We start from the raw sequence: 16,507 nt of genomic DNA, 5'->3' as shown, positions 1-16,507 counted from the left end.
GTTTCAAGCTGCCTGGCTGCCGGCCGCCATCTTGGCTGTCAGTTAATTTGCATATCTCCCTGATTAGCCAATGGGAAGGGTAGCAGTCGTACTCCAATTACCATGTTTCTCTTTTATTAGTGTAGATTACAGGAATACCTCATTTTATTGAGCTTTGCTTTATTGCATTTTGCATATATTTTGTTTTTTACAAATTGAAATTTTGTGGCAATTCTGCATTGAGGAAGACAGTTGGTGCCATTTTACTAATGGCATTTGCTCATTTTGTGTCTCTGTCACATTCTGGTAATTCTCACAATATTTCAAACTATTTCATTATTATAATATTTGTTATGGTGATTTGTGGTCAGTAATCTTTGATATTGCTATTATAATTGTTTTGGGGTACCATGAGTCATTCCCATATAAGACAGCAAACTTGATAAATGTGTGTGTTCTACCTGCTCCACTGACAGGTTGTTGTCCTGTTTTTCTCCTTCTTTTCAGGCCTTCCTATTCCCCGAGACATAACGATATTGTAATTAGGCCAATTAATAACCCTACAATGGTCTTTAAGTATTCAAATGAAAGAAAGAGACACATCTCTTTCACTTTATATTAAAAGCTAGACATGATAAAGCTTAAGTGAGAAAGGGAAGCCAAAATAGGCTGAAAGATAGGCCTCTTGCACCAGAGTTAGCCAAGTTGTGAATGCAAAGGAAAAGTTCTTGAAAGAAATTAAAAGTGGTACTTCAGCGGACACATGAATGATAAATAACTAAAAACACCTTATGTGTGACATGGAGAATGTTTTCTTGGCCTGTATAGAAGATCAAAGTAGTCACAACATTCCCTTAAGCCAAATCCTAATTCAGAGCAAGGCTCTAACTCTCTTCAATTCTATAAAGGCTGAGAGAGGTGAGAAAAGTTTGAAGCTAATAGAGGTTGGTTCATGAAGTTTAAGAAAAAAGCCATCTCCATAACATAAAAGTGCAAGGTGAAGCAGCAGGGGCTGATGTAGAAGCAGCAGCAAGTTATCCAGGAGATCTGGCTAAGATAATGAATGAAGGGTGGCTACATTAAACAACAGACTTTCAATGTAGATGAAACAGACTTTTGGTAGAAGAAGTTGCCATCTTGGACTTTCATAGTTATGGAGGAGAAGTAAGTGCCTGGCTTACAAGCTTCAAAGGACAGGCTGACTCTCTTGTTAAAAGCTAATGCAGTTGGTAACTTTAAAGTGAAGCCAATGCTCATTTACCATTTTGAAAATCCTAGGGCCTTTAAGAATTATTTTAATTCTACGCTGCCTGTGCTCTATAAATGGAACAACCAAAGCCTTGATGACAACATCTGTTTACAACATGGTTCCCTAAATATTTTAATTCCACTGTTGAGAGCTACTGCTCAGAAAAAAAATATTCCTTTCAAAATATTACTGCTCATTGACAATGCACCTGGTCATCCACTAGCTCTGATGGAGATGTACAATGAGATTAATGTTGTTTTTATGTCTGCTAACACAGCATCCAGTCTGCAGCAAATGGATCAAAGAGTAATTTCAACTTTTAAGTCTTATTATTTAATAAATACATTTTGTGAGGCTATAGCTGCCATAGATAGTGATTCCTCTGATGATCTTGGGCAAAGTATATTGAAAACTTTTGGGAAAGATTCACCATTATAGATGTTATTAAGAACAAATGACAGGTCAAAGACTTCCAGTCAAGATGGTGGTGTAGGTAAATGAAGTACTCGTATCCTCCCACAACCACATCAAAATTATAATTAAACTAAAGAACAACCATCATTCAGAACTGCCTGAAATTTGGCTGAATGGAAGTCCTACAATTATGGAATGAAATAAGAAGTCACACCTAGACTGGTAGAAGAGATGGAGACTCAGAACAGTCTGGTCCCACACTCATGGGTGGTGTTTAAAAATAGGGAGGGATATCTCAGTTGCAGTGGTCCCTCCTGAGGAGCAAGTGATTCCAGCCCCACACCAGGCTCCCCAGCCCAGGTTCCAGTGCCAGAAAGAGAAGTCCTCATAACTTCTGGGCATACAAACCAACAAGGATTGAGGCTCAGGAAGATGAAGGGCTTCTGGAGTCCCAGGCAGTTCCTCTTAAAGGGCCCACACATGGACTTACTTGGATTCACTTCCTCTGAGTTCCAGCACTGGGCAACAGTGCTTGAAAAGCACCAGAGACATATGGGAAGGAACTGAATTGTTCAGCATCAGGGCAAGAGTTGAGGGGCAGCTTTCTCACAGACAGAAGTGCTGGCAGAGGCTATTGTTCCTTTGATGAATCATCAGAGATAGCAGGCAGGCACCATATCTGAGACTACATCAACCTGGCTGACAGTGTTTGCTCCACCCTGGTGAATCCCTGTTGCCCCACTCCACCCAACTTTCAGACTCCACTGCACTGTTTCCAGTGGCTCTTTCATGTGCTGTCTTGGATCATGCTTAATATTTTTCTAAAATCTCTCAGATAAGCAGCATCTGGCCTCAGAGTGCCCCATACCTCTTGCTAAGTGGTCTCAGGCCTGGCACAATGGCAGCTGGCCTTGGTTTGCAGCTAGGCCTCACCAAGGCACTATCAAGCCTAGCACAAGTAGCAGCCATATGCAGTTCACTTTGTAGCTCATGTTGCATGGCCCCTGGGCAGAGTACAACTGGTGACTGACCTTGGCCTGCACCACCTGGGAAACCCTATCGCCAGAGAACCCAGTGGACAGCTTCAGACCACATCAAAGCATGACCATCCAGCTACCTACACAAGTGACACACTCAAAGGGTGAACCCACCAGACACCAGGGACATGCTGAACTAAGTCCTTCACTGTGGGGTGGGCCCCTGCACAGCTGACCCTTTATACTGGATTGGTGGTCTCAGCCAGTACTCATAGCCAATCAACCTGGGAGTAAATTCCCACTGATGTGCCAACAGCAATAAAGGCTCAACTAAAACAGGAGGGTGTATACAGCCCACATTGGGGATGCACCTGGAGTGCCCAGCTTGGGTGAATGGGGGAGGCTGTGCCACTGGACCTTATAGGATAACTACTGCATTAGTCCACTCTACCAAGCCCAGGTGACATAGCAGCTCTACCTAATACATATAAATAAACACAAGGAGTCAGCCAAAATGAGGGGACAAAGAAACATGTCCCAAATGAAAGACCAGAGCAAAACTCCAGAAAAAGAACTAAATAAAATGGAGACAAAAAAAATTTACCAGATGCAGAGTTCAAAACACTGGTTATCATAATGATCATTGAAATTAGGAGAAGAGTAGCTGAACTTAGTGAGAATTTCAGCAAAGAGATAGGAAACAAAAAAGAACTAGTCAGAAATGAAGAATACATTAACTTAAAGGAAGAATACATTACAGAGAATCAACAGTACAGTAGATGAAACTGAGAACCAAATCAGTGATTTGGAGTATAAGGAAGGAATGCCCCCCCCCCAAAAAAAGAAAAAAGAATCCAAAAATATGAAGATAGTGTAAGGAACCTCTGGGACAACTGCAAACGTACCAACATCCGAATAATGGGGGTGCCAGAAGAAGAGAGAGAGCAAGATATTGAAAACCTATTTGAAGAAATAATGACAGAAAACTTCCCCTACCTGGTGAAAGAAATAGACTTACAAGTCCAGGAAGCGCAGAGAACCCCAAACAAAAGGAATCCAAAGAGGACCACACCAAGACACATCATAATTAAAATGCCAAGAGCAAAAGACAAAGAGAGAATCCTAAAAGCAGCAAGAGAAAGAAAATCAGTTACCTACAAGGGAGTACCCATACGACTGTCAGCTGATTTCTCAACAGAAACTTTGCAGGCCAGAAGGGAATGGCAAGAAATATTCAAAGTGATGAATACCAAGAACCTACAACCAAGAATACTTTATCCAGCAAAGCTATCATTCAGAATTGAAGGTCAGATAAAGAGCTTCACAGATAAGAAAAAGCTAAAGGAGTTCATCACCACCAAACCAGCATTATATGAAATGCTGAAAGGTATTCTTTAAGAAGAGGAAGAAGAAAAAGGAACTCTTACCATTTGCCACACCATGGATGGAACTAGAGAGCATTATGCTAAGTGAAATAAGCCAGTCAGAGAAGGATAAATACCACATGATCTCACTCATTTGTGGAATATAATGAACATCATAAACTGATGAACAAGGACTGATCCAGAGATGGAGAGGCATTGATTGGACTGTCGGGCCGGTGGGGTGGGAACTGGGTGGAGGGGAGCTATGGGTGAAAAAAAGAGGGACAACTGTAATAATCTGAACAATAAAGATTTAATAAAAATAAAATAAAATAAAAATAAAAAAAACCTCACTCAATCAGAATAGCAAAAAAAAAATTTTTTTTTTTTTTTAATGAGGATAATGTAAGGAACCTCTGGGACAACTTCAAGCATACCAACATTTGCTTCATGAGGGTGCTGGAAGGAGAAGAGAGAGAGCAAGAAATTAAAAAAAATGATTTGAAAAAATAATGGTAGAAAACTTCCCTAACTCAGTGAAGAAAATAGACATATAAGTCCAGGAAGGGCAGAGAGTTCCAAGCAAGATGAACCCAAAGAGACCCAAACCAAGACACATCATAATTAAAATGCCAAAGGTTAAAGACAAAGAAAGAATCTTAAAAGCAACAAGAGAAAAGCAGTTAGTTACCTACAAGGGAGCTCCCATAAGACTGTCAGCTGATTTCTCAATAGAAAAACTTTGCAGGCCAGAAGGAATTAGCAAAAAATATTAAAAATGGCCCAGCCAGCATGGCTCAGTGGTTGAGCATTGATCTATGAACCAGGAGGTCACAGTTCAATTCCTGGTCAGGACATATGCCCAGGTTGCAGGCTAGATCCCTAGTGTGGTATATGTAGGAGACAGCCGATCAATGGTTCTCTCTCATCATTGATGTTTCTGTTTCTCTCTCCCTCTCCCTTCCTCTCTGAAATCAATAAAAATGTATTAAAAAAAAGAAATATTCAAGGTGACAAAAAGCAATTTTCTACAACCAAGATTACTCTACCCATATTATTTAGAATGAAAGGACAGATAAAGAGCTTCCAGACAAGAAAAAGCTAAAGGAGTTCACCACCACCAAACCAGTATTATATGAAATGGTAAAGGGTCTTTTTTAAGAAGAAAAAAAGATAAAAATATGAATAATAAAATAGCAATAAATACATATCTATCAACAATTGAATCTAAAAAACAAAATAGGCCCTGCAGAACAGAAATAAACTCATAGATACTGAGACCATTTTGACTATTGCCAGATGGGAGAGGGGATGGGTGAAAAAGGTGAAAGGATTAAGAAGTACAAATTGGTACTTACAGAATAGTCATGGGGATACAAGGTGCAGCATAGGGAATATAGTCTATAATATTCTAATAACTATGTGTGGTGTCAGATGGATGTGGCATTTAGTAAGTAATGGAATGTCTAATCACTGGGATGTACACCTAAAACTAATATAATAATGCATGTCAACTGCAATTGAAAAGTTTAAAAAATGGTTAAAAAAGTGTACATCAAAAATAAAAAAGAACAAATGACAGATCAAAATATCAACATTAATAAGAGTTTGAAAGAAGTTGATTCCAAACTTCATGGGTTAGTTTGAGGAGCTCAAGATTTCAGTGGAAGAAGTAAGTGCAAATTTGGTGGAAATAGTGAGAACTAGAATCAGAAGTAGAGCCTGAAGATATGATTGAATTGCTGCAATCTCATGTTAAAACTTGAATGATGAAGAGTTGCTACTTATGGATGAGCAAAGAAAATGATTTTTTGAGATGGAATATACTCCTGATGAAATGGCAACAAAGGATTACATAAACTTATTTGCTAAAGCAACAGCAATTTTAAAAGAAGTTCTATTGTGAATAAAATGCTATCAAACAGGATTGCATGCTACAGAGAAATCATTCATGAAAGGAAGAGTCAATCAATGTAGCAAAATTCATTGTTGTCTTATTTTAAGAAACTGCTACAGCCACCCCAGCCTTCAGCTGCTGGGGCTGACCAGCAGACCCTGACTGACGGATGAATGATTACTCTGACACAGGATCTCTGTGAAAGAGAGGGCTAAGGGACTTCCTGGCTAAAGGAACCAGACAACCTCAATCACCTGCCTCTTCAGGCTTTTATTGTAATAGCAGTTTGAGATAAAGTTTATCTTTTAGATACAATCAGTAGGGTAAGTAATCTTGGGGGGACACATGTGTCTGCAGTGTCCTTTAAGCAAGGACACCTAAAGATTAAGCATAAGGATTCAGGTAAACACCCTTGTTTGGAAAGGTCAATAAACAATTAGAAGTGACCACTTTTGGCCAAACTCCCCTAAGTCGGAATTCTGATAAACAGGGTGGGCCACCTTCAGCCCACTTCCCTTTTCAGAATGTCCTCCTTACAAACTTTCCAACCAAGTCTCCTGTGCTCCCCCACATTCAGCAACCACAACCTTCATCAGTCTGCAGCCATTATCGAGGCAAGACCCTTTGTCAGCAAAATGATTATGACTCAATGAAGGCTCAGATGATGGTTAATATCTTTTACCAAAAAAGTATTTTTAATTAAGGTATGTACATTGTTTTATTTAGACATAATGCACACTTAATAGACTACAGTATAGTGTACTAGTAAACATAATTTTTATGTGCACTGAAAAACCAAAAAAATTAGTGTGACTCATTTTATTGCAATATTCACTTTATTGCCATGGTCTGTAACTGAACTTGCAATAACTGAGGTATGTGTGTATTACCTTACATCTATTCTTAGTGTGATTATTGACTACAAACCATATACAATCCTATATAATAAAAGCCTAGGTGGCATCATGCAGCATCGTCACAAGATGGCCACTGCAATGTCATCACAAGATGGCCGCCCTCACATTGTCACAAGATGGCTGCCACAAGATGGCCACCACAAGATGGTCACCACAAGATGGCCAGCAGGGGAGGGCAATTGTGGGTTATCAGGCTGGCAGGGGAGGGCAGTTGGGGGTGACCAGGCTGGCAGGGGAGGGCAGTTGGGGGTGAGATCAGGCCAGCAGGGGAGGGCAGTTGGGGGTGACCAGGCCGGCAGGGAATTGCAGTTGGGAGCAACTGGGCCTGCAGGGGAGGGCAATTGGGGGCCATCAGGCTGGCAGGGGAGGGCAGTTGGGTGCGATCAGGCCTGCAGAGGAGGGCAGTTAGGGGTGACCAGGCTGTCAGGGGAGCAGTTAGGCATCAATCAGGCCAACAGGGGAGTGGTTAGGGGGCAATCATGCTGGCAGGCAGAAGCTGTTAGGGGCAATCAGGCAGCCAGGCAGGCAGGTGAGTGGTTAGGAGCCAGCAGTCCTGGATTGTGAGAGGGATGTCCGACTGCTGGTTTAGGCCTGATCCCAAGGGGTCCCAGATTGGAGAGGGTGCAGGCCAGGCTGAGAGACACTCCCCCTCCCCCATGCATGAATTTTGTGCACCGGGCCTCTAGTTTCTGCTATAAAGTCTTTGCACTATTTGGTTTCTTTGCCTGAAATTTTCTTCACATCTCCTCCCATACCTCCTTTCTCCCAACACACATGCCTAGATATCACCTACTCTTTCTTCATAACTTAGCTCAGTCATCACTGACCAGGCCATTTCTCTCTATTTTATATTCACGCATTATTATGTAACACTTACCTCCGGTGTAATTGAAGATTGGTCTGAGTGATTCTTTGATTAATGGCTGACTCCTAGTAGATTGTAAGCTTACAAGTGTAGGACCCTGCTTTGCCTTGTATTTCATCCCCAACTTTCTTCATGGAGCTTGGTACAAAGCAGGTGCTCAATTACACCATTAAAACCTCTTCACAATTTAATTTTCCATGACTTTAAGCTTCTGGAAATTTCCTTTCTAAAAACAGTTGTCACAAGTTGGCTGTTGGACTGGTTGAAGGACTGAGAGAATAGAATTAGGAAATCTGGGTTAGTGAGCTATTAAGTGAGCTAGTAAGTAATCTTATTACTTTTTTTATAGCAATTTTCTCTAAACTGGAGGTGCTTTCTACTGGGTATGGAAATAAAATATGAGAACCCCTATTCACATTTATTTTATTTTAAATATAGTATAGTACAACACTTTATTCACTCGTCATCATGAGTATTCAAATCTTTTCACATAAGGGAATTTTCTAGATAAATAATGCATAAGCATCCCAGTTAGCAAAGACAAACAAACAAACAAAACAAAAACCCAAAACATTTTTATATGTACTATTTTTTAACAGAATATTTTGAGTATGCACTAGATCTTTCTGCCTTCTTTGAAAGAGTACACTGGCCTTAAGACTTTTCCTGGTGACTCAGTCATTGTCAGATATATTGGAGAGTAAAATGTACTTATAATTGATTGTCACAGGATTGTGCAATGTGTTAGTAGAAAAATTGGTTAGATGTGAAGACCTTGATTTTTTAATGTAAGAAATCAAATATTGAATAAATGCTAAAGACATTTATAAAATATGTGTTGAGTAAAAAAAATAACAAAATAAGAAACACAGGCGGATGCACAGCCTTGTTTCATTTATTTTTTATTTTTTTTATTGCACATCACTCCTTTATTATACTGATCTGAAAAAGAATTATTAGTTATTAGTTATGCTCAAAATGGGGCCACGTGGCAGGGCCAAGCAACTGGAACATGATTCAGAACTCACACAATAAGACACACCTGGACATGATCAAGAGACATTTCACTGCCAAGAGACAATAATGCCAGTGCTGGGGAGGGATTCTAAAACACAGCAGGATAACTCCTACAAGTCAAGGAGCTCATCCCACCTTGGTGTGAGGAATGGCTTATTTTGTGATGACCATGTGTGGGAATAGTTCAACTGCTATAAAAACCCCAGAAGGGTTTTTGTTTTGTATTATATAGATATGCCTTTTTTTTTTTTTTTGTAAAAGTAAATGCAACATGTAAACATTCAAGATTGATCCCAATCTTCTGGAGCCAGCTTTTTCTGGGGTTAAGGAGGAAATGTCTGTTTGAATCACCAGGCATTCATCTTCCACTGGAATGACTAGAGCCCCCAGTCAGTTCCCCTGACTGCAGAATAGCACAGGACTGCTCTCAGGAACACAAATAGGCTCTCTTGCCTCTCACTGGTCACACCTTAGCATGGCTCCTCCTTACTCCCCTACTTTCAAACAGGTCCTTAGTAATAAACAAAACACTAGCAGAAAAACAAGAGTTATTACCTCTGGACTCTCTTAGATAAGAGTCTCGGCTTAGACTGAGGACCCATGCCCCAGAAGGGCCATTCTGACTAGATTGCATGAAGTGAGTGGGTGCAGGAGACAAAATGGCTAACACAAAATTGGGAACCACCAGTCCCCATCTGCAGCTACAACCTAAGATGCCTACAGATGTGGTCAGTGTGACATGTGCACAAGAGAGATGCAGAGGAATGGGATGGGAGGGAGGGTGTTCTTGGGAAAGTCATCTGCTTGCTCACTTTCACTTCTTGGCCTTGCCCTGGGCAGCCACAGCCTCCATGGCTTTGCGCACGGTCTCTTCATCCCCCAGGAACTGCACTGGCTTGATGGACTTCAAGTTCTTGTCTAATTCATAGACAATGGGAATACCAGTTGGCCTGTTCAGCTCCATGAGAGCCTCTTCAGAAAGACCTTCCAGATGTTTGACAATGCCCCTAAGGCTGTTGCCATGGGCTGCAATCAGTACCGGTTTCCCCTCCTTAATCTGGGGCACTATTTCTTCATTCCCAAAGGGCAGAGTTCTGGCAATAGTGTCCTTCAGACTCTCACAGGAGGGTAGCTGATCCTCAGTGAGGTCTGGCTACCGGCGATCATTACTGATGTTGCTGTAGAAGGGATGGTCGGGCTCCATCGGTGGTGGTGGGATATCATAAGAGCGCCGCCAGATCTTTACCTGGGCCTCACCATGCTTGGCAGCAGTTTCTGCTTTCTTAAGACCAGTCAGACCCCCATAGTGCCGCTCATTGAGATGCCAGGTCCTCACTACAGGCAGCCACATTTGGTCAATGGCATCCAGCACCATCCAGAGGGTCCGAATTGCTCTCTTCTGTACTGAGGTGAAGCAGATGTCAAACTCATAGCCGGATCTCGCAGTGTCTGCCTGCTGCGCTTCGCCTCCTTGTGCCCAGAACTGGCTCAGGTCTGCGTCGTACCAGTCGCTGAAGCGGTTCTCCAGGTTCCACGTGCTCTTGCCATGCCATATCAGCACCAGCTTGTAAGCAGCCATGGTGGCGGTTCTGAACGTGGAGCAGACTGAGGCTCGCTGAGATTCTGGCATGGCCCACAGCCTTGTTTTAAAAGCAGACTATTTTAATTACCTCTAAAACCTAGAAGCACTGCTTTCTAGATTCTTCTCTTTCCCTCTGCCCTTAGACATGACCACTATGTTTTGACTTTTGTGTTCATGATCATCTTGCCTTTTTATGGCTTCAAAAAGTGAATTTGCAGTTTGAATGATGTATTATTTAATTTTGCATGTTTCGGATTATTTATAAACTAGAGGCCCAGTGCAGAAAAATTTGTGCACTCGGGGGTGTGTGTCCCTCAGCCCGGCCTATGCCCTCTTGCAGTCTGGGACCCCTCGGAGGATGTCCACCTGCTGGCTTAGGCCTGCTCTCTGGGGGATCGGGCCCAAGCTGGCAGTCAGACATCCCTCTGGCAGCCCGGCAGCCCTCGGGGGATGTCCACTTACCAGCAGGGAGCAGACCTAAGCTGCAGTCGGACATCCTTAGTGCTGCTGAGGAGGCAGGAGAGGCTCCTGCCACCACCGCTGTGCTGGTAGTCATCAGCCTGGCTTGTGGCTGAGTAGAGCTCCCCCTGTGGGAGTGCACTGACCACCAGGGGATAGCTCCTGCATTGAGCATCTGCTCCCTGGTGGTCAGTGTGTGTCATAGTGACCAGTCATTCCCAGTCATTCTGCTGTTAGGGTCAATTTGCATATTACCCTTTTATTATGTGGGATAGAGGCCTGGTGCCCTGGTGGGGGCCGGCTAGTTTGCCCTGAAGGATGTCCCGGATCAGGGTGGGGGTCCTGCTGGGGTACCTGGCCAGCCTGGGTGAGGGGCTGATAAGTGTTTGCAGGCTAGTCACACCCCCTTCAGGGTGGGGGTCCCCACTGGGGTGCCTTGCCAGCCTGGGTGAGGGGCTGATAGCTGTTTGCAAGCTGTCCACACCCCCTTTAAGGTGGGGGGCCCCCCACTGGGGTGCCTGGCCAGTCTGGGTGAGGGGCTGATGGCCGTTTTCAGGCTGGCCAAGCCCCTCCAACGATGGAAGCTCCCAGCCTCTCCTTTTTTTCTTTTTTTTTTTATTCTGGGATTTATTTACCTTCTGTAATTGTAACTTTGTAGCCTTGAGAGGAGCTCAGAGCCGGCCAGGGTGGGCGTGAGGGAAGCCTTCTGCTCACTCCAGCTCCGTGGCCACAGCCAGCTGAAAGCAGGTGTCTGGGGTTTATTTACCTTCTATAATTGAAACTTTGTTGCTTTGAGTGGAGCTCAGAGCCGCCGTGGCAGGCTGGGAAGCATGGCTTCCTCCATCATTGGGGCAACCAAGCCTCCTGCTTGCTCCAGCTCCGTGGCTGCCAGCCGCCATCTTGGTTGGGTTAATTTGCATATAGTCACTCTGATGGGCTGGTGCACGTGGCTTAAGACGTAGCGGAGGTACGGCCAATTTGCATCTTTGTCTTTTATTAGTGTAGATGGAGTCAAACTGTATGTATTCTGCAACTTGCTTTTATTTGCTCAGTATTATGGTCATGAGCTCATTCTTTGTTGTAGCTATAATTCATTCATTTTCACTGATGCATAATGTCCATGTGAGGTGACACCACATTTGTTTTATCCATCCTGGTGGGTTGTTTCTAGGTTTTGCCTCTACAAACAATGCTCTTTGAACGTGTTTTGCACATATCACCTGTGCACATGTGCAAGAGTTTCTGTTGAGTATGAATTTATGATTGGGATTGTTGCGTCATAGGTAATGTGCATCTTAACTTAGATAAAACCAAAATGTTCTCCAAAGTAATTGTACAAATTTACACTACAGGCAGCAGAGTTTATGGGTTTTAGCAGTTCTACATTCACTTTAGCACTTGGTAATGTCAAAACTTTAATTTTTGCCATTCTGGTAATTGTGAAGTGGTATTTCATTTAGCTTTAATTTGTATTTTCCCAATTACTAATAAAGTTAAACACCCCCCACACATATATTTTCTGTGAAATTCCTGTTCAAATATTTTGCCCCTTAAAAAATTGAGTTTTGTTTGCCTTTTTTTGTGTGTGTTGATCTGTAGTTCTTTATATTTCATCAAATCTAAAAGGCCACTGAATCGAAGAAGTATCCAAATCCATAGAATCTGTAACACCAAGAGTAAATTCTAATGTAAACTATGGACTTTGGGTGAGTATGATGTGTCAATGTGATGGGGGATGTTGATAATGGGGGGAGGAGCCTATGTTTGAATGGGTGCAGGTGATATATGGGAAATCTCTGTACCTTTCCCTCAATTTTCCTGTGAACCAAAATTGCTCTAAAAAGTAGTATTAGTAGAAAAAAAAATGCCCTAAGTCTGATAAGTTAAATACCTCATCCCTTCTTTAAGATCAAGTTAACTATGTCTAAACATTTAGTTCTTCACATAAATTGAGATTAAATTTGTTGAGTGTCTCAATAAATACAAATAAAAGTTTTGTTGAGTTTGTATTGAGGTTATAGTTTATTTTGGAGAGAAAGAGACATCTTTATTATATTATCTCATCTTAAAACATGGAATGTCTTTCCACTTATTCAAACAATCTTTTTTTTTCTTCTATTAAAGTTTTTTTTTGCTTATTTGACTTATTTCTAATTGTTTTTTTAATTTCTTTATTGATTAAGGTATTACATATGTGTCCTTATCCCCCCATTGCCTCCCTACCCCCCACTCATGCCCTTACTCCCCTGTTGTCCGTGTTCATTGGTTAGGCTTATATGCGTGCATACAAGTCCTTTGGTTGATCTCTCCCCCTTGCCCCCACCCTCCCCTACCTTCCCTCTGAGGTTTGACAGTCTGATTGATGAAAGTTTTAAATATTTTCCCATAGAGATCTTGTGTATTTTTAGCTAAATTAATTCATAGAACTTTATAGTTTTTGTTGCTTTTTTGAATGGATTTTTTTGGGGGTCACTGCTTTTTTTTTTTTTTTTAGTTTAGAAATGTATTATTATCATAGTCCATTTAGGTATTGGTTTAATGTGTTTTAAAATACTTTTGTTGTTGATAGTATTACAGATACATCCCATTTCCCCCTCCTTCCCCCTCTTCTAGCCCCTACCCACCCCTCCAGGTCTTCACTACCCTATTGCCCATGTCCATGGGCCAAGCTTATAAGTTCTTTGCTTTATCTCTTCTTGTCCCCCTAACCCCACATCAAGGTATATCAGTCTGTTTCATGCCTCCTTGCTTTGGGTCTCATTTTGTTGGTCAATTCATTTTGTTCATTAGATTCTACAATAAGTGAGATCATGTGATATTTGTCTTCCTCAGTTTGGCTTATTTCACTTAGCATAATATTTCCCAAAGAGTAAGAGATCCCTCTTTTTTATAGTTGCATGGTATTCCATAGTGCAAATGTCCACAGCTTTTAAAAAATATATGTATTTTTATTGATTTCAGAGAGGCAGGGAGAGGGAGAGAGAGATAGAAACGTCAATGATGAGAGAGAATCATTTATCAGCTGTCTCCTGCACACCCCACCTTGGGGATCAAGCCTGAAACCCGGGCATGTGCCCTGACCGGGAATCAAACCGCGACCTCCCGGTTTATAGGTCAATGCTCAACCACTGAGCCATGCAGGTTGGGCTTCCACAGCTTTTTTATCTGTTCATCTACTGATAGCCCTTGTAAATAACACTGCTATGAACATAGGGTGCATATTCTTTCTGATTGTTGTTTTGGGGTTTTAAGGATATATTCCCAGAAATGAGATTGCTGGATCAAAAGGCAGTTTTATTTTTAATTTTTTTAGGAAACTCCATACTGTTTTCCATAGTGGCTGCACCAATCTGCATTCCCACCAGCAGTGAGCTAGTGTTCCCTGTTCTTCATATCCTCGCCAGCACTTGTTGCTGATTTTTTGATGATAGCCAATCTGACAGGTGTGAGGTGATGTCTAATGGGGTCATTGCTTTTCATAAGTTGAATGTATATCTTGCAACATAACTGTACTCTCTAATTAGTCTTCCACCTCCAACTATTTATTGTGTGCTGACTCTGTTAAGCTTCCTAGATAGATCATTATATCATTTGCACATAACAGAGGTGTTATCTTTTCCTATCCAGTTCTTAATATGGTCTCCTTTCTCCCGTAAGACAAACTCTAGTTATGTTAAAAGGAGTGGTAATTTTGGGAATCCTTGTAGTTTTCAATGCTAAATGGAATACACCTAAAATTTATTTATTAAGTATAACATTAACAATAGGTCTTGATATATAAACTTTATCCACTAAAGTAAATTTCTTTCTATTATTTTTATGCTAAGTTTTGTTAATATTATGGATGAATGTTGTACTTTACCAAAGGCTTTTTCTGAATTGAGATAATGTTTATTAATATATTGAATTACATTTGATAGATTTTTTTGATGTTGACTCATTCTTGAATTCCTGTGAAAAATCTTACTTGAAAATGATAAATTATTATTTGTAATATACTGAAGGACTAAATTAGCTTGTTTTATTTTTACATCTATGTTCTTAATGGAAATGGTGTATCATATATTTCTTTTATTTTTCTTATTTGCTCTGAGAATAAAGATTTCAATAAAGTTGACTAAAATGATCTGGGTATCTTCTGTTCCTTTTCTTTTCTTTGTAACAACTTGTATAAGTTAAAAATTAGTGCTTCTGTGAAAGTTTAATAAAACTCACCTATAAAATATTTTTTTTCTACAGAGTAGATCTTTAAACATTTCAATGCATTGAATTCTTATTGTCCACTCAAGTTATCTATTTCCTCTTGTACCATATATAAAGAAAACCAGCTTCAATCATCCCTATTATTTTTTAATCTCTTTCATTTATTTTTGCATTTATTATTTCTCTTCTTCTTGATTCTTTGGGTTTATTATATTGCTTTTATCCCATCTCCCTCAATAAAATGCTTGTTTAATTTTAACCTTTCTTTTTTTTTCAGGCTTTATTAAGATAATTTACATAAAACATCATGTAAGTTAAGGTGTACATCATGCTAATTTGATACAATTATATATTGCAAAATGATTACCACCATAGCATTGGCTAACACCTCTATCATATCAATTTTTAAAGCTATAAATAACTAAGTACCTCTTTTTTAAAAAATTGAATTTATTGGGGTGACATTGGTTAATAAAATTATACAGTTTTCAGGTATATAATTCTGTGATACATCATCTGTACAGTGTATTTTGTGTTTACCAACCCAAGGCAAGTCTCTTTCCATCACCATATATCCCCCCTTTCCCTTCTACTTCCCCCCATCCCTTCCTTCTGGAATCACCATACTATTGTCTATGTCCATGAGTCTTTCTTTTTTCCCCCCTTTGCTTAATACCTTCACCCTTCTCACCCAACCCCCCAACCCCTCCCCTCAGACAGCTGTCAGCCTGCTCTCTATATCCATGAGTTTGTCTTTACTTTGTTACTAGAGACTAAGTATCTCTTATGTTTTACATTTTTGACATGTAGTCTTTTCATTTTCCTTCAAAAATTTCCCTTATTTTTACTTTATTTTGTAACTGAAGATTTATTTATTAATAATGTTATTTAGTTCCCAAACCCCTTTTATAGTTAACTAGAGGCCTGTTGCATGAAAAGATTCGTGCAATAGGCCTTCCCTTCCCCTGGCTGCCAGCACTGGTTTTCCTCTGGCACCTGGGACCCAGGCCTTCGCTCCGGCTGGAGCCGCCTTCAGTCTTTGCTGCTCCGGCTAGAGCCGCCTTCAGTCTTCGCTCCACCGCTTCAGGCCTATGTATGCAAATTAACCTCCATCTTTGTTGGCGGTTAATTTGCATATCACTCTGATTAGCCAATGGTGAGTGTAGCGAAGGTACGGTCAATTTGCATCTTTGTCTATTATTAGATAGGATTTCCAATTTTATTATATTACCCAGGTTTAACATATTGATTATCTAAGGTTTTGAGTTTTCCTCTGTGACCTAATACATGGTCTATTTTGTAAATGTTCTGCATATGCTTGTAAAAATTCAAATTACCTATGATCAAACTTATTCATTACATACTTCATATCTTCCATGCCCCGTGACTGCTTGACTTAATAGTTTCTGAGAAAGGTAAATTAATTTCAAACGATGATTGTTGATTTATTTATTTCTACTTGCAGTTCTATAAATTGTTGCCTAATGTATTTTGAGATTATTGTTAGCTGTAAATGTGTTTATGATTGATATATTTTCTTGTTCTAGTGTTCATTTGACCACTTTTGCCATTTGTTTTATATAT

The 16,507-nt window shown here is 40.5% G+C and overlaps 1 pseudogene; it reads right to left on the bottom strand.

Moving 5' to 3' along the window:
• Window positions 1-8,934: 8,934 nt before the first annotated feature.
• On the bottom strand, window positions 8,935-10,307 carry LOC102251263 (annotated as a pseudogene).
• Between the last annotated feature and the right edge of the window lie 6,200 nt (window positions 10,308-16,507).

This window comes from Myotis brandtii, unplaced genomic scaffold (genome assembly GCF_000412655.1).
Source record: "Myotis brandtii unplaced genomic scaffold, ASM41265v1 scaffold569, whole genome shotgun sequence".
In the NCBI taxonomy this organism is placed as follows: Eukaryota; Metazoa; Chordata; class Mammalia; order Chiroptera; family Vespertilionidae; genus Myotis; species Myotis brandtii.
This window is presented reverse-complemented; position numbering and strand designations above follow the sequence as displayed.